The following is a 6,518-nucleotide window of genomic DNA, read 5'->3' as shown; positions in this document are numbered from 1 at the left end:
TCTATCTATCTATCTATCTATCTATCTATCTATCTATCTATCTATCTATCCATCTCTCTCCTGGAAAACAGACTTAGAGAAAAAAAATATGAGACATCTGTGGATTCATCTGAGAGCTGGCTATATTGTAAGGGTACCACAATATAATGGATATATGATTAGCCTTGAGGCATATTGAATAGATGGTTAGCCTTGAAGTCATGAAGAGCTGAGATCATGTCCTGCCTCTGACACCAGCTCTTTGACTCTTTGATTAGCTCCTCAGAACCCCAGGAAATCTTTGAGACCAGTAGTTAGAAATGAATTGCCTCTCTGCATTTGTGGAAGCATTTCTTCTCCTAATGAAACTACAGATCTAGACTTAGAAATTCTTACAATTATATTAACTTTTCATGTGTAAATATAATAAAGGAAACACAAAATATTGTGATGTTTAAAAAGTTTGAGAGACATAGTTTTTGGGTAATTAGTCATTTTATTAATAATGCAAGCATTTTATTAATGAAAGAGGTCAGTGGCACTCTCAAATGCCAAAGATCCCTCATGGAACCCACTTAATGCTTATATGGCTTTGGAAGGGTGGGTGTTCCTGAGGGTGGCAATCAACTTTGATTGGTTAACAATTCAAGAGAGAACGATTACAATATTACAATGAATATTACAATATTACAAATCTTTGCCCAAGATTTCCTACACTGGTTGATTTCTGGATGAGGAAGTAGAAAAGTGGAAAAATCTTGGTCCTAATTCAATAATTAGTTATTAAATAAGAGAGAAATAATCATTTCTCCCAGTATCTTGTGAAATACAGTCCCCCTTTCCAACTCCTATACTACAGTTCATTTAACACCTTGCTTGGCAATCTTGCAGCAGCTTGACGAAGTGCATCAGATTCTGACCTGCCCAATTTGGTCCCTGGGAGTAACTTAGTCCCTGGAAGTTACGGTCTCCAAGAGACTCTAATTTACCACGTTCCAATCTGCAAATACGTGTTGAGTCCAGCTGAGCTGGCCTCTTTGCCCTGCAAAGTAGAAAAGAAATCTGGCTGCAGTCATTTGACATCTTCTGAGGAAGAGGCAATTTGGTTTAAATGGTGTGTTTGATGTCTGGCAGCAATTGCAGTTTTATTTAGAAGGCTATGTTCCCATCATTTGTATCTCTTCAAAGACATCAAGTCAATAATTTTGATGGTATGGTCCAATCAATTCAGTCAATTACTGAGCTTGTCAATCAACTCATGTTGACTAATTTTTAAAAATAAAAGCTCATCCTGCTTTTTTCTATAGAGAGGTAAAGGGAATACATAAGTGGACTGTTACATATGTCATCAGATTCAGTTGATATGTTAGTTTTGCTGAACTGCTCTATTTTTCTTTTTTTTTAATTGGTCAAAGGAATGTCTCTTTGAGCAGCGAGGATATATTCAAAATCAAGATGAAATAAAAACAAGTGATATTAATGGAAACAGAATAAAAACCAATATTTACTTAGCACAATAAGATTTGCAGAATGTTTTCTGTGTATTATTACCTTATGTGAGCCTTAAACTATATAAAGTAAGTTGATACTATGGGTATTATCCCCAATTACTGGATGAGGACACTGAAGGACAAAGAAATTGTGATTTATTCATGGTCATATAGCTCTTATGAGATAGAGGTGAGATTTGAACCCAGTCCTTTCCTGACTACTGGTCCAGCACATATCCAACCTTGTTTCCTTTCACTAAAATGACTGATTTTTTGACTGAATTATTTCCAATTCAAGTGTCTATAGACATGGTTGCTCTCTTCCTTCTAATTAGTCAAACATGAGAAATGGGAGGAACATAGTGAAATTATTTTGTTGTTGTGTGGGCAAAACATACTTCAGTGACTAATTTGCATTCTCTAAATGATGATCAGAAGATAGTTCTATCATGAGATGAATGAAATGAATGAATGAATTAATAAATAAGTGTTTACTATATAACAAGCCCTGTACTCAGCACAGGTGATATGGATAGGAAAGGCAAGGCCCCCCTCCCCACATAAGGAGCTCACACTTTAATTGGAGGAGATAAGAAATTTTAAAACAATTAGTTACAGGTCAGTTGCAAAGATCCAGAAATCCTAAAGGGGCTTCAGCAATGCTCGTGACAAGGCCTAGAGGACCTTAGATTACATAGACAGTTAGGATGAGTAAGGAAGGGGGAAATTGTAAAGCATAGGAGCATGACTGATGATATGTCCTGGAAGGTCATAAGAGGCAGAGGCAAGGCAGTTGGTAATGTCTGGTGGTCCTCCATCTCTGGCTGCTAGGTGACCCTGGGCCTGGAGTCAGGGAGACCTGAGTTCAAATTTGTCCTCAGTCACTTACTAGATGTGTGATCTTGAACAAGTCACTTAAGCTCTATTTGCCTCAATTTCTTCATCTGTAAAATGGGGATGTTAGTAATAGCATCTGTCTCCTAGGGTTGTTGTGAGGATCAAATGAGATAATAATTGGAAAGTGCTTAGCACATAGTAGTTATTTTTATTATCAGAAGGAACAGAATTGTTGACTCCTACCTCATCCAGCCTTGTGAGAAGTCAAAGAGTCTGGATAAAGTAGGGTAAAGACAAGGTGATAGGTGTCCCAGAGGTGATGACTTTTCCCACATGCTAGACCTATGCTGGGATGGTCTGGAGCTAGGAGGAAGGATGAAGGGGGAAAGCAAGGGCTGTCGGACGGTCTTTGTGTTGTTAACTATTCCCATTGCTGTCCCCAGTCTGACTTTGATGACTAACTCTGTCCTCTACACAAGCACCCAGTGCTTTCAGGGAAGGACAGTGGTTGGAGGGGAATATGGGAGGGCAGAATAGGAAGGTATAGCAAGTACAGGGTATTAAATGTCACACTGGCCTTACTCAGTGAGCCTCTGAGCCCTGTGTGACTCAGACGGATTAGCCCCACTGACAGCAGATGGCCGAAAGGAACAATCATAAAATTCTGGGAAGGGAGCTCATGCATGTATTAATGGAGACTTTTTGAACGAAGTACCCATCTGCAAAAGTCTGCTAGAACAATCTGGCATCTCTCCAGTTCCAAGATGTAAAGGAGCTTTGTGAGGGGTGGTGGGAGAATGACAGACATGGGGATAATTTTAGATTCATATGTTAGAAGAAGAAGACTTTAAAGATAATATAGTCCAACCCCTTCATTTCTCAGATAAGTAATCTGAGACCTAACAAGGCTCAATAGAACTCACATAGTGCTTTAAAGTTTGGAAAGCACTTCATGCTTATCAATCAATCAACATTTATTAAGCACCTACTATGTACCAAGTACTGTGCTAAGCCTGGGGATACAAAAAGAGACAAAAGACAGTCCCTGGCCTCCAGGAGCTTACAATCTAATGACTCTTTTGAGTCTCAACAAAATAGCTACTAGTAGTGTTATTACGTATGAGGAAACAGAGGCTCTTATTAAGGGACTTGATCATAGTCACGTGGAAACAGGATTCAAATCCATTTCTCTCTGGGCTAGGTGTGATTTTACATTCAGGCCCTTCTGTATTTACTTACCATCTCATGCTACCCCCAGAAGTTGGGGTTTTATTTTGGAAGGGTTGTTTTTTTTTTTGAAGAAGAATGGGGATCCCTGGTACAAAACACAACCTGTCACACTATCTCCCAATCCACAGCAGTATCTGTTATAAATTCATGGCACTGCATATTCTCTCCATAGCTTGGGGTACCGATTTTCCTTACATTTACTGAGTCTTTTATTGGGGAACCTTTCTATTATGAAACAATATGAATGATTTCAGATGGTGTCAAAGTCAGCTAGTAGGGCTTTTAAGAGCCAGCTGTTATGTTTTCAGTGTGAACATTTTTTTCTACCCAATTAGAATGTAAGTTCTCTGAAGGAAAGGGATATTTTGCATTTGTGTTTTTATCTTCATCTCTAGCACAGTGTCTGACACACAATAGGCATTTAATAAATGTTTGTGATTGATTGATCACACACTTAGTTACTGACAAAGCAATTAGAATGCCGTCTAATGACTCCTGGTCCAGTATTCCTCCTTTTTTATCCTATTTCTCTAAGGGGAAATGCCATTGACTACATCTTCATTGATCAATTTCAAGACACCTTCTCTCCTGGACTTGTTTCCTGACAAGGAAATGAGATGGTCAGGAAATGTCTGGCAAGATTGATGTGAAAGCTCACTTATCAGAGCCAGGACATCCAGGGGTGGAGTATGAGGTCCCAATGAGATAGAGGAGAAAATGGTGGATAAGTCCCTAATGGAAAAGCAAAACAGAACAAAACAAAATATGATCTCTGTTGACTGTTACTATCTTGTACAGTACATGTTGCCCAGTCAATGATGGAAGAGATATTCTTTTAAATGAAAACACTTATAAACCTCTTTCAAATGCAGACATATATAATAACTATGGAACTTCTATTGCTGCTCAATCAAATTTCTTCAACATCCATTCAGAATCATAGAAGATACTGTATATCCATTACAAAAGATTTGTTGCTTACTGTTTCAAGATGGCAGAACAACCCATAACAGAAGCTCAAAGTGTTTATTGAAGCACATTTTTTTTTCATTAAAAAAAAAACAAACACAATAAAAACCAACAAAAAACTAAAACCCAGCCAAGTCATTTGAATTTTGTTTTGGAATGAAGATGAAAAGCAACATAGTGTGGTGGATAGGCTAGCCTTGGAGTCAAGAAGAACTGTATTCAAGTCCTGCCTATGAAACATTCTAGCTGTGTTAGCATGGACAAGTCACATAACCTCTTACTATTTCAGGATATTCTCTAAAGCAACAAATTAGAGAGAATAAATTATCCTTATTGGTGGGGAGGGGAGAGACAGACAGACAGAGAGACGAAGAGATAGAGAGAGATATAGAGGCAGAGAAAGAGAACAAGAGAGAAAGAAAAAGAGAAGTGAATCATAGAAAGAGTTGAAAGGACCTTGAAGATTATTAAACCCAAACCAAAGCTTGAATCATCACTGTATAACACCCCCAACAAGAGAACATCTAGTAATCTGTTATCTTTCCTTTTTCCATTGAAGGTAGTAAGATAGCAAGAGAAAAGTCAGCTCAATTTGGGCTTTTGCCTTGGGATAAGTCTGATAAATGTCTTTCTGCCACTAATGAGAAAAAGACTGGATTTCTAATGAATTATATAACTCTTGATTCATGAACTACATTTTGTGATGCTTCCACCAGGATGTTGTATACTTGTCCCAAACTTGACATGTTGAAAGTGATTTATCTGTTAAGTGAGTTACCCTCCTTCTAGTCACTCAAGTTTATAACCTCTAAGTCATTTTTGATTTGTTCCTCTCCTTTGCTTTCCTTTAGCCAATCAGTTGCCTAGTCTTGGTTACTTCTACATCTCATTTCATCTCATGTCATCTCATCATCATCATCATCATCCTTCTCTCTCTCTCTCTCTCTCTCTCTCTCTCTCTCCCTCCCTCCCTCGACCTCCCTTATTCTCTACAAGAACATGGTGCTACCCAAATATATATTCTCACCTAGACTATAAAAGTCACCTAATTCATCTCCCTTAATTCAACCTTTCTCCTCTCTAAACCATCCTCCACAGAGCTGCCATATTGCTATTTTTAAAACACAGGTCTGACCGTGTCATCATTGCCTTGCTCCAGAAGTTTCTGTGGATCCCTATTGCCTTTAAGATAAACTATAAAGTCCTCTGATAAATAAAATCCTTCAAAATGTGATCCAATTTATCTTTCTAGACTGATTCCACATCATCTCCACCACTAGGGGGCCCACTCCATACACTCTGTTTCAGCCGAAATGCTTTACTTAGTCTTCCACATATACAATTCTGTGTTTGCACAGACTATCTTTGTGCCCGGATCTCATCTCCACATGTTAGAATCCCTAGTTCTCTAACTGAATTGAACTTAGTTGAAAGGAGAAGTCTAATAACAAAGCGAAAGCAACTCAGATCCCAAGTCTTTCCTTCAGTATTACACCAAAGAAAGTGAAGGAAAGAAACAAGTCAAAAATAACTCAGTGGTTTTAAACTTGTGACTAGAAGGAAGGTAGCTTGCTTAACAGATAAGTCATTTTCAACATGTCGAGTTTGGGACATGTATGGGCCATCCTAGTGGAGGCATCTCAGAAAGTAGTTGATGGATCAGGAGTTACATAATTCATTAGAAATCCAGTCTTTTCCTCATTAGTGGCAGAAAGACATTTATCAGACTTATTCCAAGGCAAAAGTCCAAACTGAGCTGACTTTTCTCTTGCTACCTCACTACCTTCAATGGAAAAAGGAAAGATAACAGATTACTAGATGTTCTCTTGTTGGGGGTGTTGTAGAGAGATGATTCATGCTTTGGTTTGGATTTAATAATTTTTCAGATCCTTTCAACTCTGTTTCTATGATTTACCTCTCTTTCTCTTGTTCTCATCCTGGTGGAGATATCTCTAAAAGCATTTGATCGCCCAGGGGTCATATAATTACTTAGGAGACAACTAGTAGACCTTT

This window comes from Vombatus ursinus, unplaced genomic scaffold (genome assembly GCF_900497805.2).
Source record: "Vombatus ursinus unplaced genomic scaffold, bare-nosed wombat genome assembly UNPS02014773.1, whole genome shotgun sequence".
Taxonomy (NCBI): Eukaryota; Metazoa; Chordata; class Mammalia; order Diprotodontia; family Vombatidae; genus Vombatus; species Vombatus ursinus.
Note: the sequence above shows the minus strand (reverse complement) of the source record.